This window comes from Oryctolagus cuniculus, chromosome 16, assembly GCF_964237555.1.
Source record: "Oryctolagus cuniculus chromosome 16, mOryCun1.1, whole genome shotgun sequence".
Taxonomy (NCBI): domain Eukaryota; kingdom Metazoa; phylum Chordata; class Mammalia; order Lagomorpha; family Leporidae; genus Oryctolagus; species Oryctolagus cuniculus.
In genome coordinates, this window is record NC_091447.1 from 37,831,868 (window position 1) to 37,850,876 (window position 19,009).

At 36.9% G+C, this 19,009-nt stretch overlaps 1 protein-coding gene and 1 long non-coding RNA gene across 8 annotated transcripts in view; both read right to left on the reverse strand.

The window, feature by feature from the left end:
- UMAD1 (UBAP1-MVB12-associated (UMA) domain containing 1) overlaps positions 1 to 19,009 on the reverse strand; it is a 292,340-nt gene that overhangs the window by 108,574 nt on the left and 164,757 nt on the right. The gene's annotated exons all lie outside the window — the stretch shown is intronic.
- On the reverse strand, positions 3,946 to 19,004 carry LOC138845892 (uncharacterized). The gene is made up of 2 exons (XR_011383198.1): positions 6,855 to 19,004; positions 3,946 to 4,219 (listed from the first exon to the last, which is right to left on the reverse strand). It is a non-coding gene; the product is annotated as an uncharacterized lncRNA (long non-coding RNA).

Consider the following 19,009-nt stretch of genomic DNA (forward strand, 5'->3'; position numbering starts at 1 on the left):
CTTCTCTCTGCCTCATATAATGTGATTTCATTCTACTAATCTCAGTGCTCAACAATTCATAAGTTTTAAATAAAGTATGCACAGATTTTATAATTGTTTTATCCATAATGGAAAACAGTGACAGTCTACTGGAAAAGAAAGGCTGATTGTTAATAAATACTAGCTTCCCAGTTCCCACAATGTGTAGGTTCTGCTTTGATGGGTGTTTTATAAAAACACAGAATCAAAATCTCATTTTTATAATATTACCAGGAATAATATGTAATAATACAAGTAGCAGAATATTATTCTGGAGTCATGAACCAGATGATAAATTTATGGCATATAATGTATGGTATAACATATGAGTTGGATCTCTGAAAAATAGTATTAATTTAAATTTATGTTATCATAAACACCAACTGAATATTAACAACCATGTAAAAGACCATCAGGGAAAGATGTGGAAAGCAGAAAGCAGTAGGAATAATTCACTCATTGTACTGCACAACAACAAAGTGGCACTACGCCTTCCAGAACTATCTATGGATTACTATCACTAAACGCAATCAGGGCTAAACTAAAACTATTACATGGGCATTGTCCAATAAAACTGTAAAGCAAGACACATGTAATTTTAAATTTTCTCATAATCACATGAAGAAAGTTAACAGAACAGGTAAAAAGAATTTTAATACTCTATTTTTAATCCAGTAAATGAAAAATATTATTATGGTAGCATCAGTATGATTTATAATCTTGTTTTCATATAAAGTCTTTGAAATCCAGTATGTATTTTACCTCTGAATTTAGACTAAACACATTCAATAGCCACATGTGGCAAGCAGCAACTGCTTCCGGTGCAGTTAAAATTTCACACATATGCACAAAAAGCCAAAAGCCTTGCTTTAATTACTCCCTAATGTTTTCCTGTGAGTCAGATGTCAAGCCACTAGTGAGGTTACTTGTTCTTTTGTGTTAAAAAACACAGCAGGCTAGAAAGTACAGAAAGCTGTATCACTAAAACCAGCTGAATCCAAAAAAGGACCATGCTTCATTTTCATTAATAACAAATATTTATATATCAAATTATTTGTTTATCTCTTGGCCACTTTGTGATTCTGCCATGAAATTTAGAAATTTTACTTTCCCTTCTGAGGGTCAAACTACTAGCTACATCACCCAACGGTCACTGAAATATTTAAATTTTCACTATTTGGAAAAAATAATGCTTCAAAGTAGTAAAATAAGTAATTCCTAAATCCAAAGTGATTTTAGACTATTTGGTAAGAATAGGGGATTTTCCTCATGAAAAGAGTTTGAAAAAAATCAAGGAAAGAATAACAAAATACAAATGAGTAGCAAAATATACTAAATTCCAGGCTAACAAGCTCTCCTTTTCCCTATGGTAACAACAAAAGACACAACTCAAGAGCTTTGCAGTTTAACTGAAAATTGGTCATTCTGAAGAGCTGAAGCAGAGGTGGTCATAGGCAAGAAAATCAGTGACACAAGGGAGTCAGATTTAATCCTGAAATATGAATATCCAAATTTTAAAAGATATAGAATTTTTTAAAAAGTGAATGCTAGTTCACTTTTTCCTCTTCATTTGTTGTTAGGAAATTTCAATTTTAAGTTTGGGTTCTGAATGGACTGACCCTTTCAAGCAAAAAGTACAAAACCAAAAAGTTAGTACACTAAATATCCAAAAAGCTCTTAATATAAAATACCCAACCACTTACAATGAGATCAGTATAGTTAAACATGTCAGAAAAATGAAATCAATTCTACATCATCATGGTTTAATCTGTAATTTATTTACAGTATAATCTGTAATTCTCATATCATCCTCAGGCCTCATACCCTCTGGATAACCATCTTTCTGAATTACTGACTCCTTAACACTTGATTGAAAAAGATGGTGGCATGGTTAATTGATTCATTTGGCTAATTGATGGTTAGTCCTGTGATGCCCTAAAATTTGTGTGAGTGACAATTACTCCTAAAACACACAGTTGTAACCTTCAATCCTACAGTTCAACTATGGTTAACTTTCTCGTTTTTGGGCAAGAAAATCCTGCTATCTGGGGACAAAACACATACAAAGTGACGATTATAAATCAATGCTTAAAAAGAAGAAAAAGGCCATTTGATTTATTTAAAAATAACAGTTAAAATGTGTTTCAGTCAAGAACAGATGCCAAAATAATCAAGAATGGGGAAAAAATTCCAAAACACAACTGGGTTTAAGGAATGGCCTAACACCTAATCAATACAAAATCAGTGTGGCAGGTTAAACTGTACAAGAGAGTAAGAGTCACTTTAGGATTTGGATGTAAGCATTATCAATCAGCTAGCATAATGAGAATGATTAAAAATAGATTGGAAAACTAAAAAAAAAATTGTCAAGAACCTTGGGAGAATAATTCAGTTCAAGTAGCTGAAGCAACTTTACAAATATATTCCCATTATTCTAGCCTTGAAAATTAAGTAACTTATCCAAAGTTAGACTTCTTCTGGGCTGCAAGAACTAAACAAGTTATTCTGTCTTTGGTCTAATCTAAGACAGCCGGCAGACATTAAACACTTATGGAGTGGCTGATACACACCATGCACAGTGGTAGGCACAAGAACCAGTGATGAGCCAACCCGATTGGCTTCAGGATGCTCCAGGGCAGGATATAAGAAAGCAGGACACAGTCATGTACAAGGTACTAAGGGAACTGAAGAGAGGACTCTACTGTGTCTAAGGGAGGCAAAGATGGCATCAAAGATGAAAGGTACTTGGGCAGAGGTTTGAAGGATGAAGATGAATTTGTTAACTGAATATGGAATAAAGAAAGCTCTCCAGGAAAGAGAGAGAAATTACATGAACAAACTCTTAGTGGAAAGTTTATGTTTAAGATATGTTAGGATTCCTGCCTCCAAATAGAATGTAGCCATTACCAATGATGGGTATTTTTCTTGATTTGTCCTCCACTCTACATGGATGTTTACTATTGGATAAAGTGCTTCAAAAAGCAAAACAGATTCATAGCTATTTCAGAGATTACTTGCTGTCTACCCAGTATTCATTCTCCCTCACATTCTGATTTTCTTAGTGTTTACAAAGTACTAAAAACATTTCCCATGTCACCTGGCCATGCAACAGAGTACGGCTGTTCAAACTCTGTTAGAGATCTGTGCAGGTTTCCAGACCTAGGAACTTTTCTTTGCTGTTTTCCCCCTTTCAGCTTCCTGGAAAAATAGTTGTGATAACTGGAGGTTCAATAACTATCTTGTTGCTATAAGGAAAAGAGATTCATAGGACCTGGGCCTTGACACCCCTGAGCCTCTGAATCAATTCTTTAATTGCCCGCCACCAGACTGCTCACCATTTTTCTTATGGAAAAATAAAGCCCCAAGTTAAAGCACTGTGCATCAAAGTCTCTAACTCTCAGATGAGCACAATTCCTATCTAAATTAATGCTTTCCATCTCACACTGTATGATTTTTCAAGCAATTAATCATAATTTCCTTACAATTTTAAAAGAAACTAAGTGTCTAGTGTATATCAGATTCTGTGTAAATAGGTATATAAATAATACATATTGATTCACATAATTCTTACAGCAATATTATATATGTATTGACATTCCCATTTTATAGCAAAAGAACATTAAGATCTAAAGTCTAACTACTTTGTTATCAGACACAATTGGAGCCCGAAGCTTGCCTTCTTCATGCTACAGTGTGTGTTCTGTGGATCTGCTACAGTGAGGAATCATCATTACTCCAATATCTCTAAGTTAGGTAGCCACCTTTTCTATATTTTCTGTACTGACAACTAAAATCTGACTGGCAACTCACCTAAAATATATACAGTAGTCCCCCTTTAGGCACAGATTTACATTTCTCAGTTACCCAACTGCTGTCCAGAATTACTAAGTGAAAATTTCCAGAAATAATTATTTCACAAGCTTTAAATAGCTTTTACTATAGCATATTATAAGCATTTTTATTTATTTTTTTTTTATTTGACAGGTAGAGAGAAAGAGACAGAGAAAGGTCTTCCTTCCGTTGGTTCACTCTCCAAATGGCCGCTACGGCTGGCGCTGCGCCAGTCCGAAGCCAGGAGCCAGGTGCTTTTTCCTGGTCTTCCATGCAGGTGTAGAGGCCCAAGCACTTGGGACACAGCAGACAGCTGGACTGGAAGAGGAGCAACTGGGACTAGAACTGGAATCCATATGGGATGCTGGTGCTGCAGGTGGAAGATTAACCAAGTTGAGCCATGGTGCCGGCCCCAGTATTTGATTTTACTGTTACTTACTATTGTTAGTTTCTTAATGTAACTAATTTATAAATTATCGTTATTATAGGTATGTATATGCAGGAAAAATACAGACACATACTACACACACATACACGGAGATGGACGGAGAGAAAGAGAGAAAGAGAGAGGCTTTGTAAACCTGCTGTTTCACGTGTCCACTGGGAATGCATTTCCCACATATAGGAGGGGACACTGCTATATCTAGACCATGAAAAGAACAGTGTCCATAGAAGGAAAATCAGGAAGCAGTTGATGTATCAAGTAGTGAGAGCTGCAAATGTGTGGGGCACACCCTGCCCGAGAGCAGCTAGCCCAAGCAGATGACTCAGACAGGTGACTCTTCTCACCTGCATCCTCCAGTCAATAAAGACCCTGAAGAAATCACATGAGACTGGAAGGAGTATGCAAGCAAACTTTCATGTTGCACCAGAGAAATAGACAGGGGAGGGTAAGTAAGGGGCCCAAAGTCACACATACTCTCACAGCAAAAACCCTTCATATTATTTTATCTTATATGACTTTTGATTAATAAATTTTATTTATTTATTTTTTCATTTTATTGAAAAGGCAAAGAGACATCTTCCTAAATGCCTCCAAAAGCTTGGGCTGGGCCAGGCTGAAGCTAAGGAATCCAAACCTTCATCTAGGCCTTCCAGGTGGGTGGCAGGGACCCAACTACTTGAGCCATCAACTGTTGCTTCCCTGGCTGAACATTAGCAGGAAACTGGACTGGAAGCAGAGGAAGCAAGACTGGAATCAGGCACTTTGATATGGGATTCAGGTGTCCCAAGTGGCATTTTTTTTTCTTGTTTTTTTTTTTGTTGTTTGTTTGTTTGTTTGTTTGTTTTTTTGACAGGCAGAGTGGACAGTGAGAGAGAGAGACAGAGAGAAAGGTCTTCCTTTTGCCGTTGGTTCACCCCCACAATGGCCGCTGCAGCCTGCGCACCGCGCTGATCCGAAGCCAGGAGCCAGGTGCTTTTCCTGGTCTCCCATGCGGGTGCAGGGCCCAAGGACTTGGGCCATCCTCCACTGCCTTCCCGGGCCACAGCAGAGAGCTGGACTGGAAGAGGGGCAACCGGGACAGAACCAGTGCCCCGACAGGGACTAGAACCCAGGATGCGGGTACCACAGGTGGAGAATTTGCCTACTGAGCCGCGGCGCCAGCCTCCAAGTGGCATCTTAACTGCTGGGCCAAACGTCTGCCCCTCACATGACTTTTTCAAAAGAGGAGCAAAATGAGATTGAAATTGGGGGTGATGCATTTAACCCCCAATTTATAAAATCTATTAGAATAAAAATATCCTTTATTTAAATACAAATTTATTTTAAGTAACATGTACATATTTTAACCCTTTTCTCTACAAAATGGATCTGAAGCAACTAAGAAGATTCACATTAAGCCCTGGAAAAATGAACAAGAGCATTAGGTAGGAGGAAAATCAAATACAAAGATACGTATTTTATATGAGTTCTATGTGATTTCTATAACTCAGTTGTAAATATGGATCTGAGCTTCCTCCTGGCCAAATAAAAATGGAAAAAAATAACAGGTAGAAAAATCACAATGGCCATGAGAAGAGGAGACTACTTATTTTCATTTAGCATAAAAACCATAAGAAATCAGAAGATCTAAGCAAGCCTCACAAAGAGGAATAATGCAACGTGCTGTACTGTGTCTTGGTAATGCTTCTGTTATAAACGTCACAGTGTGTCCCTACACAACAGTTTCTCACAGTTATTCAACCAAACTGAAAACAGGTCAGGGGAGGCCATCTGCGCAGGACCAAGGCAATGAGGCACAAGTATTCAGCTCTCTGATGGGTAGGTTTAAGTGAAGAGTAAATCTCAGAACATCTTGGTGAACAAACAAACTGCATGTTTTAATTTGTTCATGCAAATATTTTATTTGTTCAATGCAAATATTCTCCAACAGAAAGCAACAGGGTTATGCAACAGTTTACTGATCCTTTTCATTTAAAAAGTTCTGACAGTATTATCATGGCATCTTATTTTTGTTATTATGGATATGGCTTTTCAGTCCACTATCACTTTGCTTCTCTGCACACTTAATGCAAGTCTTTTCTTCCTATTAGTGTGGCATAAAAAGGCAGAGAAAATGTGGGTTATTACTTAAAAACAAAATTATGGCTTTTAGCTTCTATGTTAGGAGGTTCTTGTACATATTTCTGTTATATAACTAATATTAGAGAAAACTTAGGAATTCACATCCGTAATAATTTCTTAATTTAAAAGTTGATATGTGGAAGGCATGATTCTAAGCATATGAAATCCTAAGAGTAATGGTCCTTACGCAGTTGAAAATTAATCTCAATTTTTGAACAGGGTAGTAAGGATAAAAAGTTCAACGGAAACAAACAAAGCTTGACACAGAGTAAGAAATGGAGCCTGTTAGGTCTGGAAAGAAACATAAATTCAATGTAAATTTAGCTGAATATCACTATAATAAGTTTTTTCTACGTACTCAATGCTGATGCACAAAGAAAATTCTCAGTAAGGTACAAAGCTGACTATTCAGACAACGTCAGTTAGACCAGGTACATACCTCCTTGCTACTTTTCCATTGCCTGAAGATTCAGATGAAGTTTATCCTGTAGAAGGAATCTCTAGTTGTGTGAAGACACCATAAATAGGGTTGTATTTTAACTGAAAACCCCTGCATGTTCTTAAGTATTAGACTATAATATACCAAAGGTGGACAAAACAAGGAGCATTTGCCACTAATTAAAAAATAGGGGATTAGAAAAAAGATGGCTGTGGGAAATACAGAACAGTTGTTCTCTCAACATGGACTTCTCACCCTGCTGAGTTTGTGATTTTTAAACCTACAAAAGTGAAAACTAGAAATAATGACAACAAGGTGACAACCAAAATATAAACAAAATATTCTATATGATTTTTAAAATACTGTTTTGTAAATCAGATACATAAACCTAGATGTAGTAAACAAAAAGTATTTACACATTTTGATTTTGTCTTCTAAACATATATAATTAATACAAGATTGAATCCAATATAATGTCACTCAATGCAGTAATGAGGTTCTAGTTCTTGGATTCAAACTGCAATCAATCAACAGATGAGGTAGGCAGTCACAGATATTTAACTTTAACAAACTAAAATTGCTAGAGTTAAATAAATATCACCGTGGTCATTTTAAACTAACTAGCTTCATCAGGCAGCGCTACAAAAGCAGCAGGTTAGCGGGTTTCTGGCAGGGACTAATTGGCGCTCAGCAACAGACTGTGTACACGAACAGAAACATTGCGTAAAACTCACATTACCGGCTTGCCCACACCATATGTGCATTTTGGATGGGAACAGGGGCAGCTCTCATACACCTCACATGGTTTGGCCTACTGGCTGGGATGAATGAATATTATGTTTCAGACTGCTAGTTAACCCCAATAGAAGCCAGAAAAAAGCACCAGAATTATTAGCGTTCAATTATAAGTTTTCCAGCAAAACTGGAATTAGGACACAGAAGTAGTAGTTACAAAAATGTACAAATATGAAGTTACAGAAAGACTTTTAGAAAATTTGATAGAAAAGTCTTAGGTTAATTCAGCTGAGTAATGTTTTGGGAAAATAACGTATGCTGAACTAAAGCCAAACATGAAAGTCTAGAGCCTATACACTTAAATAATTATAAAGTGAATGTTGTTCATTGTTCTTTACCTGCGCTGAATAGACCATTTCAAATGAAGACAGAGTTTACTAGCCATAGCAAGGATCTCTCAAGTGATTTTTGCAATCTGACAATCTACTGCCAGTACTGTTGCACTACTTCTTCCCCAAAAACATAAAGCTTGATTAATCAATGCCTAGAATGTCTTCATTATGCAACAGAGCCCTGGCTCCCCTTCCCTGCCCCCTCCCCCAGTCTTCATCCCACCCTCTACAAGGCAGTAGTATAAAGGTTGGCATTTGGTGGCAAATCCCAGTTTACTTTGCAAAAAAGTAAACAGCCGTAACTTCTGGGGATGGAACAATCTCAAACAAGACATCTAATCCCCCTCACTCATAGACTACAAGTTGAAATTGAAGAGAAGCTTAGCAACATGTCCTAAGTCACATACATGGTAAGCAGTGGAGTTCAATTTCTCTAGTCCAGCAACTCAGATGAAAATAAATGTTGGAGAATCCATTCTACAGAATTTTATTCCCAGAAGCAATCTTGCATAAGAGGACAAACAGATCAAAGAATTAAATTTACCATTTAAATGACAGACCATGTAATAATCTAACTGCACTTCACTTCTCAAAGAAATCAGAGATTTGAGGTGTTTTATTTTAGAAGAAACAAAGAAGGAGTAAAGATTTGGACATTGCTTTGATAAAATTTCATTTCCATAAAATAATTATAATAAGGCAAAATTAAGATCTTCAAGTTAAGAGTCTGAGCATTATTAGATAAAATGGAAGAAGTGAGCTTTTTAAAGAAATACATGTTCCAATCAGTAGCCCACAAACTTTTCTGTTAGACACATATGTTCTTTATAAGCAATATAATGACACTGACAGCCTGACTAATGAAAAAAGTTTTTGGCTATGTGATTTCCAATTTGACATGAAGAATAAATTCCAAGTGACTTCACTCCTCTCGCTGCTGGAAAGGTCCCTGGGTGACAGGGGACAGATGTTTTGACAAATAGTGATCAGATGTAGTACTCTGTGATGAACTAATTAAGAGACCTTAAACCAAAATGAGCACGACAAGAAAGTGTCAACTTATCTTCTTAAATATCATCCTCAACAGATTTGACTGTCCCATTGTTCCATATAAAATAGTTCTTCTATGAGGCAAAAACACTTTCATCATAGACAGATTAGAAGACCAGAACACTAGAAAGAATGACTGACCCTCTATATCTATCATCCCAAACACAACTACTCTTTATGAATTTTCTGCACAGCAATCAATCATCTTTTTCTGCATAATTTTACATAGCAGCAATCATACTATAATCCTATATATAATTTTGTATATGTTTTAAGACAAATTATCAAAACCAAGTATCAGGGCCTGCGCTGTGATGCAGTGGGTTAACGCCCTGGCCTGAATCACTGGCATCCCCTATGGGCACCGGATCAAGACCCGGCTGCTCCACTTCCCATCCAGCTCTCTGCTATGGCCTGGGAAAGCAGTGGAGGATAGCCCAAGTCCTTGAGCCCCTGCACCTGTGTGGGAGACCCAGAGAAAACTCCTGGATCTTGGCTTTGGATCGGAGCAGTTCCAGCCATGGCGGCCAATTGGGGAGTGAACCAGCAGATGGAAGATTCTCTCTCTCTCTCTCTCTCTCTCTCTCTCTCTCTGCTTCTCTTTCTCTGTTTAACTCTGACTTTCAAATATATAAATAAATCTTTTTTAAAAAAGCAAAAAGTATTCTACTGAGTGCATATGCCATCTTTTTGCACATAAAACTGATGAATTTAAAAGATTATTTTCTTAGAATAGAATCCTAAAAATGGAATTCCTGTCAATGTATATTAACTTCTTTCTGGCTCTTAAAATACTTATTGCCAAAATGCTTTCCAAAAATGGTTATAGCAATTTAAACTTTCTTCAATATCAATATGTATTATATCTGTATTTGGACTGCAAATTATCTTGTGAGAACAAACAAGTTCATAATCACTTTGTACTCCCAACACTTTACATTCATATACTCACATAGCATGCTATGTTAAAAAAAACTTGAGAAAATGCAAATCTTGGCATCCAGTAAATGAACGTTTGCTATATTGAAATTACTCTTTAGAGTCATCCCCTCTAGCCCCCTTTCCCCTATACCATGCAATCCCAATTCTTTTCAAAATAGAATCCAGTTTTTAATGGGATAATCTTCTTTTCATCTTTGAGGAATACTAACCAATGTCTATATCATGTAGAACTCACAAAAGCTAAAGGACATTTTCATCATTTTAATAACTACTTGAAGGTTCATATAGCTCTGTGGAAAGGCAGAAAGGAAGCAGGAAAACACATCAGAAGAAATGTATATATATATATATATATCTTTTCCAAAAAATTAACTTTTAGGCTGGGGGAAGTAGGGTGATGAAGGAAAGGGGAGATGCTGACCAAAGAATAAAAAGTTTCAATTACACAGAAAGAATAAGCTTAAGAAATCTAATACCCAGAAAGGCACTAGAAAACACAATAATACATTATGTTTTTCAAAATCACTAAAATAGACTTTAAATGTTTTCACCAAAAAAATAAGAAAGTATATGAGCTGTTAATTAACCTGATTTAATCATTCTGTATTTTAAACATATGGAAACATCACACTCTACCTCATAAATTTATCCAATTGTTATTTGTCATTTTAAAATAGTCTTTTAAAATGAATCAAACTAAATAATCATTTTTTGTTCCTTAAATTACTAAACTATGGGTTCCACATGTAACCCACTCCATACCTACCTAGAATAAAAGAATTCAAGCATTTTTCACTACTGAATTCAAATGTGACCACTGTGTAAAGGATTGAAACACACACTTTAAAACACACCTGAATGAACAACAACAAAATACCCCAAATCCTTACTTTACTTTAAAGTGGATTCTATGTGGTGGGGCTGGCACTGTCATACAGTGGGTTAAAGCCCTGCCTGCAGCACTGACATCCCATATGGGCACTGGTTCGAGTCCAGGTTGCTCCACTTCCAATCTAGCTCCCTGCTAATGTGCCTGGGAAAGCTGTGGAGGATGGCCCAAGTCCTCAGGCCCCTGCAGGAAGCTCCAGGCTCCTGACTTTGTATCAGCTCAGGTCTGGCCACTGTGACCATTTGGGGAGTGAACCAGCAGATGGAAGACTTTCTCTCTCTCTCTCTCTCTCTCTCTCTTTCATTCTCTGTCTCTACCTCTCATTGTAACTCTTTCAAATAGATAAAGTAAATCTTTAAAAAGAAAAAGTGGATTCTAATAGCATGTTCTTAACAATTTCAGCAAAATGTTTTTGTTGCTATTGCTACTACCTTAATCATTGTTTTTGCAACTGCTGTCTATTAAATTTCCTAATACAAATTGACCATAATACTGTTTAAGGTTTTCATTAAGATATTTACATTAAACAGGCAGTAAGCTACTATGGTTAACAGAAGCTGGGGGGAGTAGATATTATTGCCACAGTTTATTATTATAAATAATTTTTGCATCTTCTGTCAGTATAACCACAGGAATATCTCAAGCCACCAGCTGATAATAATCTTTATAAATCCTACTTTGCAGCTATACCATCTGTTAGTTATTACATTTTATATGTGTCTCCATATGCATATGTGAATTAGTTATCACTCAAGATAAATACACAAATGGAATTATGGCTTTATGGGGAGTTTTTATTGACTTGTTTTTGCATTTTGTTATCTTCAGGCCAGTAAGTAAATAAAAATAATTAAGCAAATAAAAACATTCCTCAGCCTTGGAAACCAAAAATAAGTGCAAATTAAAAAAAAATCTTGTCTGTAGTTACAAATATAAAAAATTTGAAGTTCAGCAAACACTTAAGCAATCTAAAAATATCTGCTAAAACTAGGTTAAAATTTATAGTCACCAAAGTTGGACAGGGTTATGCTAAAAACTGAAATATATTCACAACTCTCAAAATATACCTACAAAACCAAAAAGAACAGGTCCACTAGTAAATTAGTAGCTAACATGGTTCATTTTCATGCTATAAAACACTTTCCAAGATTACAAATTATGAGGAAATTTCTTACTTGCAATGTTTATTCTCTTCAGAGATGGGTCATAATGGCAGAAACTTAGAACCAGGCCCCTTCTGCGTCTGTGGGTTTATCCCCAGAGTCATAAGTAACAGGCTCCTAGACTAGCAGAAGGCAATAAGTAACTGCATTATCCCTACAGCTCACTATCAAAATTCTCCCAGAAGGGCAATAAGAATAAAAGAAGGAATAGAATGATAAATATAATCTTTTAATTGGACAATTAGCTAAAATTATAAGTTTTCCCCTTGAGTACTAGAGTCTAATGACTAATTGTAATAAGCCCAAACATAAGTTTACAGGAACTCGTACTCTACACACCAAAAACACGGTGAATTCTGTTAGTTACCAATGGCTCTTTACTAAAAAATTATTTATTATTTGCTAGTGAAAGACACACACAGTAAAAGAGAGGGGAGCTCACATCCACTGATTCATTCCCCAAGTCCCTTCAAAGGCAGAACTGGGCCAAATAGAATCTGGAGTCTGGGAATTTAATTCAGGTCTCTAAGTGGGTGACAGGGTTGCTTGAGTCATGACCACTGCCACCCAGGGTCTGCATTAGCACAAAGCTAGAGTCAGGAGCCAGAGCTGGGAATTGAAGCGGGCACTCTAGTAGTAGGGACACAGGTGTCTTAACCAGCAAACACTTGCCTTGCCAATGGCTCTCAAAACACAGACAAAAGTATCAACTGAGAAAAATCAATGATGTTTCTGTAAGTTAGTCTTCCCTTAAGTAATGATATCTTAGGATCATTCAAAGGGAACTGTAAAGTACAGGAGTAGTTACTGATTTATGCCATTACTGAAAGAAACCCTACACTAGTTTAGGAAGGGTAGTGAAGAAGAGACAAATATACAAATCTCTTCAGGAAGTAATTAAAAATTTGATTGTTTGGGGGGAACGAACACTGTATGATTTTCAGTTTCATGAAATGCAGTTTCATTAATTACTCAATGCAGACATTAAGTATGATGCTTTTTGTATAAGTGACTTAAAATATCTCATAATCCAACTATGTAAACATTAACCTATCCAATGCCCAACCAAGTCACCTTTTTCAAATTCTATTCTGTTTACATGTTAGAATTTCTATGATGTCAAGAGATGTACTTGGGTAGAGAACATAGTTGTGAAATATACATGGGTAACATGTAGTTGGTCCTCTGTATATAAAATCAAACTAAAAATGAACCATAATGAAGAAGGAGGTGGGAGAGGGAGGGGGGGTGAGATGGGAGTTGCAGTGGGAAGGTGGGTATGGGGGAAAGAATCGCTATATTCCTAAAGTTGTATCTATGGAAAAATGTATTCATTAAATAAAAACTTTAAAAAAAGAAATATACATGGGCTATAAAGTGAAGGAAAAATACCATAGATGACTTAACAAAATTTTTAGCAGCCATTAAAACTGTACTGTAGAAGATGCCCAGCCACATTCATTTAATTTTAAACTGTTTATTATCTATCATGTAGATTCATGTGTATAAACCACTTAAACATTATGATTTCCTTCTGTATTTCTAAATGTCCTTAATGAAACATTTCATTTTGGAGGGACTTAATTATATAAAATTAAGTATAAAGAAACTAGAAAAAAACATTCATGGTTCAAAGCTTATGTAATGCATGAAAATCTTTCTCAACTCTTTATAAAAAATATTTCTTCTTCCATTGAATCCCTTAGTTATTTTTATAGTTATGGAGTATAAATGGTCTTTTATTAAATGCTTTATATTACAGTGATGTATTGAACTTTCTAAATTTTCACGAATACACTGAGAATCCTTGCATCTGAAAATAAGTCAACAAATCCTACAAAATATCTTGCTATCTTCCCCCATTTCCACATCCAACACCATTCCTTTATTTGAATTCATGTAAACCTCTATTTTGGTATTCTGAAAGCCATTTACTACAAAAGGTACTGAGAAATGTAAGTTATAGTTTGGCAACTACAAATTTTATCTTTTCAAAACTGTTTATTTTCATCTATTTCAAAGGCAGAGAGAGGGAGAGAGGGAGAGAGGGAGAGAGGGAGAAAGGGAGAGAGGGAGAGAGGGAGAGAGGGAGAGAGAGAGAGAGAGAGAGAGAGAGAATCTTCCATCTGCTGGTTCACTCCCCAAAGGTCCATAATAGCCAGAACTGGGCCAGGCCAAAGCCAGGAACCTGGAACTCCATCCACGTCTCTCACAAGGGTGTCAGATACTCAGGAACTTGAGCCATCATCTGCTGATCTCAGAACGCATTAGCAGAAAACTGGATCATAAGCAAAGTAGCCAGGAAACAGACACTCCAATATATGGGATGCAGACATCCCAAGTACTGACTTAACTCAGCACCACAATCCTGTAAATGTTATCTTTAAGTATTCCAGAAACTATACTAATTTTCAAGTACATTCTTATTTAAATATTTCAACACCTGTTGTATGATCATTAAACTAATGAATTAATCAATCTCTCTTGTACAGTACTAAAAATTTCTTAACAAAATTATTAAACTTTTCCTTGCTAATATATTAAGTGTGTCAAAACAATATCAATTAAAAAGAATTTTCTATAAGTAACTCATAAGAAATGTAAGAATCAGACTGACACTGTGGTGTAGCATATAAAGCCGCTGTCTGAAGTGCCGGCATCCCATAAGGGTGCCAGTTCAAATCCCAGCTGCTCCACTTCTGATCCAGCTATCTGCTATGGCCTGGGAAGACAGCAGAAGATGCCCCAAGTCCTTGGGCCCCTGCATCCACATGGGAGATTGAGAAGAAGTTCCTAGCTGCTGGCTTTGAATTGGCCCAGCTCCGGCCATTGCAGCCATTTGGGGAGTGAATCAGAGGATGGAAGACTCCTCTCTCTCTCTGCCTCTGCTTCTCTGTAGCTCTGCCTTTCATATAAATAAATGAATCTTAAAAAAAAAGAAATGTAAGAATAACAATTTTGTGATGAAAGAAGATATAACTGTTTAAAATATCAAACAGAAAATAGAATATAACTAAATTTGAATGTAGCAACAATCAATGAACAGAATTTACTCATGTAAACAGAATTTAAGGAATAAACAATTTACTCATAAGATGATCACATATTTATTCACTTATTCATCCAGAAATCACTGACAGAACATTTATCAACATCACATGTATCTAACTGGATGACAGTTGCTGAGGCCATAAAGCCAAATAAAATATAGTCTTCACCTTCCAGGAATTCATAGTATAACAAAGTCACAAAAGAGAACCTACATAGTAAGAGGACATTGGGGTTAACTCTGGAGCTGAAAAAACGGTTTTCCCTTTTTTTTTTTTTTAAGATTTATTTATTTGAGAGGAAAAGCCACAGATAGAGGGAGAGAGAAAAAGGTCTTGCATCTGCTGCTTCACTCCCCAAATGGCCACAACTGCTGGAGCTGAGCTGATCTGAAGCCAGGAGCCGGGAGCTCCATCCAGGTCTCCCACGTGGGAGCAGGGGCCCAAACACCTGGGCCATCCTCCTCTGATTTCCCATGTCATCAGCAGGGAGCTGGATTGGAAGTGGAGCAGCTGGGGATGGAAACAGCATCCACATGGGATGCTGGTAACGCAGGCAGAGGCTTAACCTACTATGCCACAGTGTCGGACCCAAGAAAAGGGTTCTTAAAGGAGATGATTTTGAACAGAGTTTGGGGTTGGAGTTTTGGGGGTATACAAGTAAGAAAATCTGGCTTTCATTTTTTAGAAAGGCATTTGGGGAAAAAACTGCCCATCTACTATCAGTCTAGTGAACAGCTGAGGACATAACTGGAGTGGCAAAAAACAGATCTGGAAGATGTCTGATAGAATCAATAGGACTTGATGACAGATTTGATGGCGGGGAGGGGGGGTGGGTTGAGAGAATGAACCAAAATGGTATTCAGCCTCTGACTTGACAGAAGATTGACAGCATGAAATGAAATCTAGATGACCAGTTCACAAATATTTACTATGCACTGTCTATGTACCCAAAATATTCCAGGTATAGCAATTCTGTTTTCATTTTAGTCAGAAGAGGCAGACAGGAGACAAAAAAATAACCAGAGACAGTGATAAATGGGATGAAGAAAACAAAACAGGTTTATATGATGGTGATGGGAGAAGGAAGCTTTAACAGGAGGTTGGCAGTCGTGAAAAGTGACTCATGAATGATAATGAGGGAGTCAAGTGAAGCTCAAGACAAGAAGAAACAGCGAACATGAAGGATGGGCTGGGAGCAAGCTGAATAGCACCAAAGGACAGCAAGGGAGCTGGTGTATGGGGATGGGTACTGGGGCCCTGCAGAGCAACGAAACTGGAGAGAGCATGGAGCCCCTCATGGCCCACTGGAAGGAGCTCAGCATTTAGGCCAGTGACAGGGAGCAGGCAGCAGACTTAAGCCTCAGTGTGATATGATTATCATCTGACTCAAATTTCTGTCTGAACAGTAGAGGCAGAGAGTGCTCACAGAAGTGGTGGCTTAGCCTTCCTAAGTGACAATGCCAAGAAGCAGTCAGATTCCAGACAAACAGGTGAAGATGACAGGACTTGCTGATGGACGGGAGGTGGAGTGTTGACGCAAAGAGAGAAGCCAAGGGTACCTCAGAGCTTTGGGTCCTAATGCACTAGGTATATGGTGGTAATATTAAGCACAGATGAAGAAAGCCTGGACAGACAAGCATCAGGGTAGCGGGGCCAGGAATCAGTAGATCTTCTACAGTTGAGGAAAGACTAGTTATCTAAGAATTTGTCTAAGAGTTGTCTAAGAACTTGGATATGTAGCATCATGTGGCCATACAGATATAAAGTCTGGAGTCTACCGGAGAGGTCTAGATTTAAAGCCCTGAGACTAGATAAGGCTCATCAAGGTAGAATATAGAAAGTGAGGTGTGTGGAGCAATACTTTTGTCCTGAGATTTTTAAAAGAGTAGTGGGTTTCACATTAGATGCTTAAGATTCAGATAAATGATTATTTCGCTTATCTGCAGCAAAACTTATAGGAGAGGCCTTCAAAGAGTTCATGGAAAATGCATATTCTGAAAAAATTACGCATCAATTACAAAATTTTTACACCAAAGTAAACATATTTAATTCCATTTTACCACAACCTTATTGATTAATAATTTATTATATTAATGGAGAGATTCAAAAGTAGCACAATAATGATCTAGTTTGAAATTTCCGAGGATCATAATATCAAACAATTCTTTCTTTAAGAATCAATCTTGGAATTATATCAATGAATCAACTTTGAAAAATACCAACTCCTGGCCTTTTGGAGGTTCCTAGGCCATGAAGCCCAAACCTTCAACAATGGGATTAGTGTTTCCTTATAGGAGCCTGAAAAGATCAGAGTTCTCCCTTTATTAAGTGACAATATGGCAACAAGGCACCATCTATGAAGCAAAAAGCAGATCCTTTCCAGGCATCAACTGTGACAAGGCTTTCTAGACTCCAGAATTGTGAAAAATATGTTCTGTTGATTATAAGCTACCCAGCTGATGGTATTTATGGCTTGAACTAAGGCACTAAGCATTTAAAATCAAGTAATCATGGGGGATAATCCTGATGGTTATTTCTCAAACCTCAAATATATCCATCTCTATTCCCTATCACAAATGCAACTACTCCTGATCAGCACTCATTACATGTTTGAATAAATGAAAGAAATCAAGTTCTTTCAGTTTATAAGTGAGGTGTTTTTCTTTGTCCTTATATATGCTTCTTTCACCATCATGTACCCAGAACCTTGCATGGTGCCTTGAGTACAGTCAGTGTTCAATAAATATTTTTTGCACACATGAATGAAAGAATGAATTCATTGCTTCATAAGAGATATTTATGATATTTTTTTCCTCCTCATGAATTTACTTCCTTTATCGTGTCTTCCAATAAGATGTTTCCTTGACTTTAAAACACTTGCTCATTGTGAAAAGTACTAATATCGAAAGTAAAATATCTCTTCTTAAGATAAATATTGTCCTCTATTGACAGCTCAAGGCCGCATCAATTTATTCATCTAACTAATGTTTATTCACTGCATACTCTGCTAGGCCCTGGGGACACTACAGTGAACCAAACAGGCCAGGCATCTGAACTAGCTGAACGCAGCAATACCCTGCCATGCTACCAGCTGAATATAAGTGGAAGTGTGTGTTACCATGAAAAGAGCTTCAAAATTCATGGATATTCCTTAAATTTTGACATTCTCTTTAAGTCTTAAAGACAATTATTTCAGTGATTAAATATAGTTAGTACATTGCTACATAGCACATACAAGTAGCCATCCTAACTATAATGTCAAGCACCCTCAAGGAGCAAATAGTTTTCTCATGTGAAAAAGAACAAATATTCTGGTCTTGCTACAGAACACTTAGAAGGAGAGTACTTTGATTCTAGAAACATAAGGGAATATAGTACTGAATTCATTATTTTCAAACCTTTCTCTATAGGCTCATATATTGTTTATCAACGCAAATACAAGAAAGCTCAGAAAATTTGTGGAAAACGGAATTAAAAATAAAGATTATTTCAGTTCAGTGCAAAAATTTTAAAATCCATGCACAGTTTTTTCATAATATGCATGGTCTATAAACTTTTTAAAGATACTTTATATGCATATATTTTTGAGGGTGCAACAAAATTAATTAATTCCACTTTCAATAAACTTTTTGAAGTATGCATATATATTAGAACATAATCAATTACAAATAGTTTAAACATTTTCATGTAAGGACTCTGCCCTCTATTTTTAACAGAAATTTTCCAACTCCAACACTAGGAAAAGGGTGGCACTTGGGACATCACTCCCCGTGCTGCCTTCCACTGACTTCCAGCAAATCTCCTGCCTCTTGGTGTCACAGTACCTGTCTATACAGTGAGAGAAGTCACTGTTGTCAGAGGAGCACGTGATCACTGAAGAATACGGACCACTCATTCAGTTTCACCCCAAAAGAACTCTTATTGTCTTTCACTT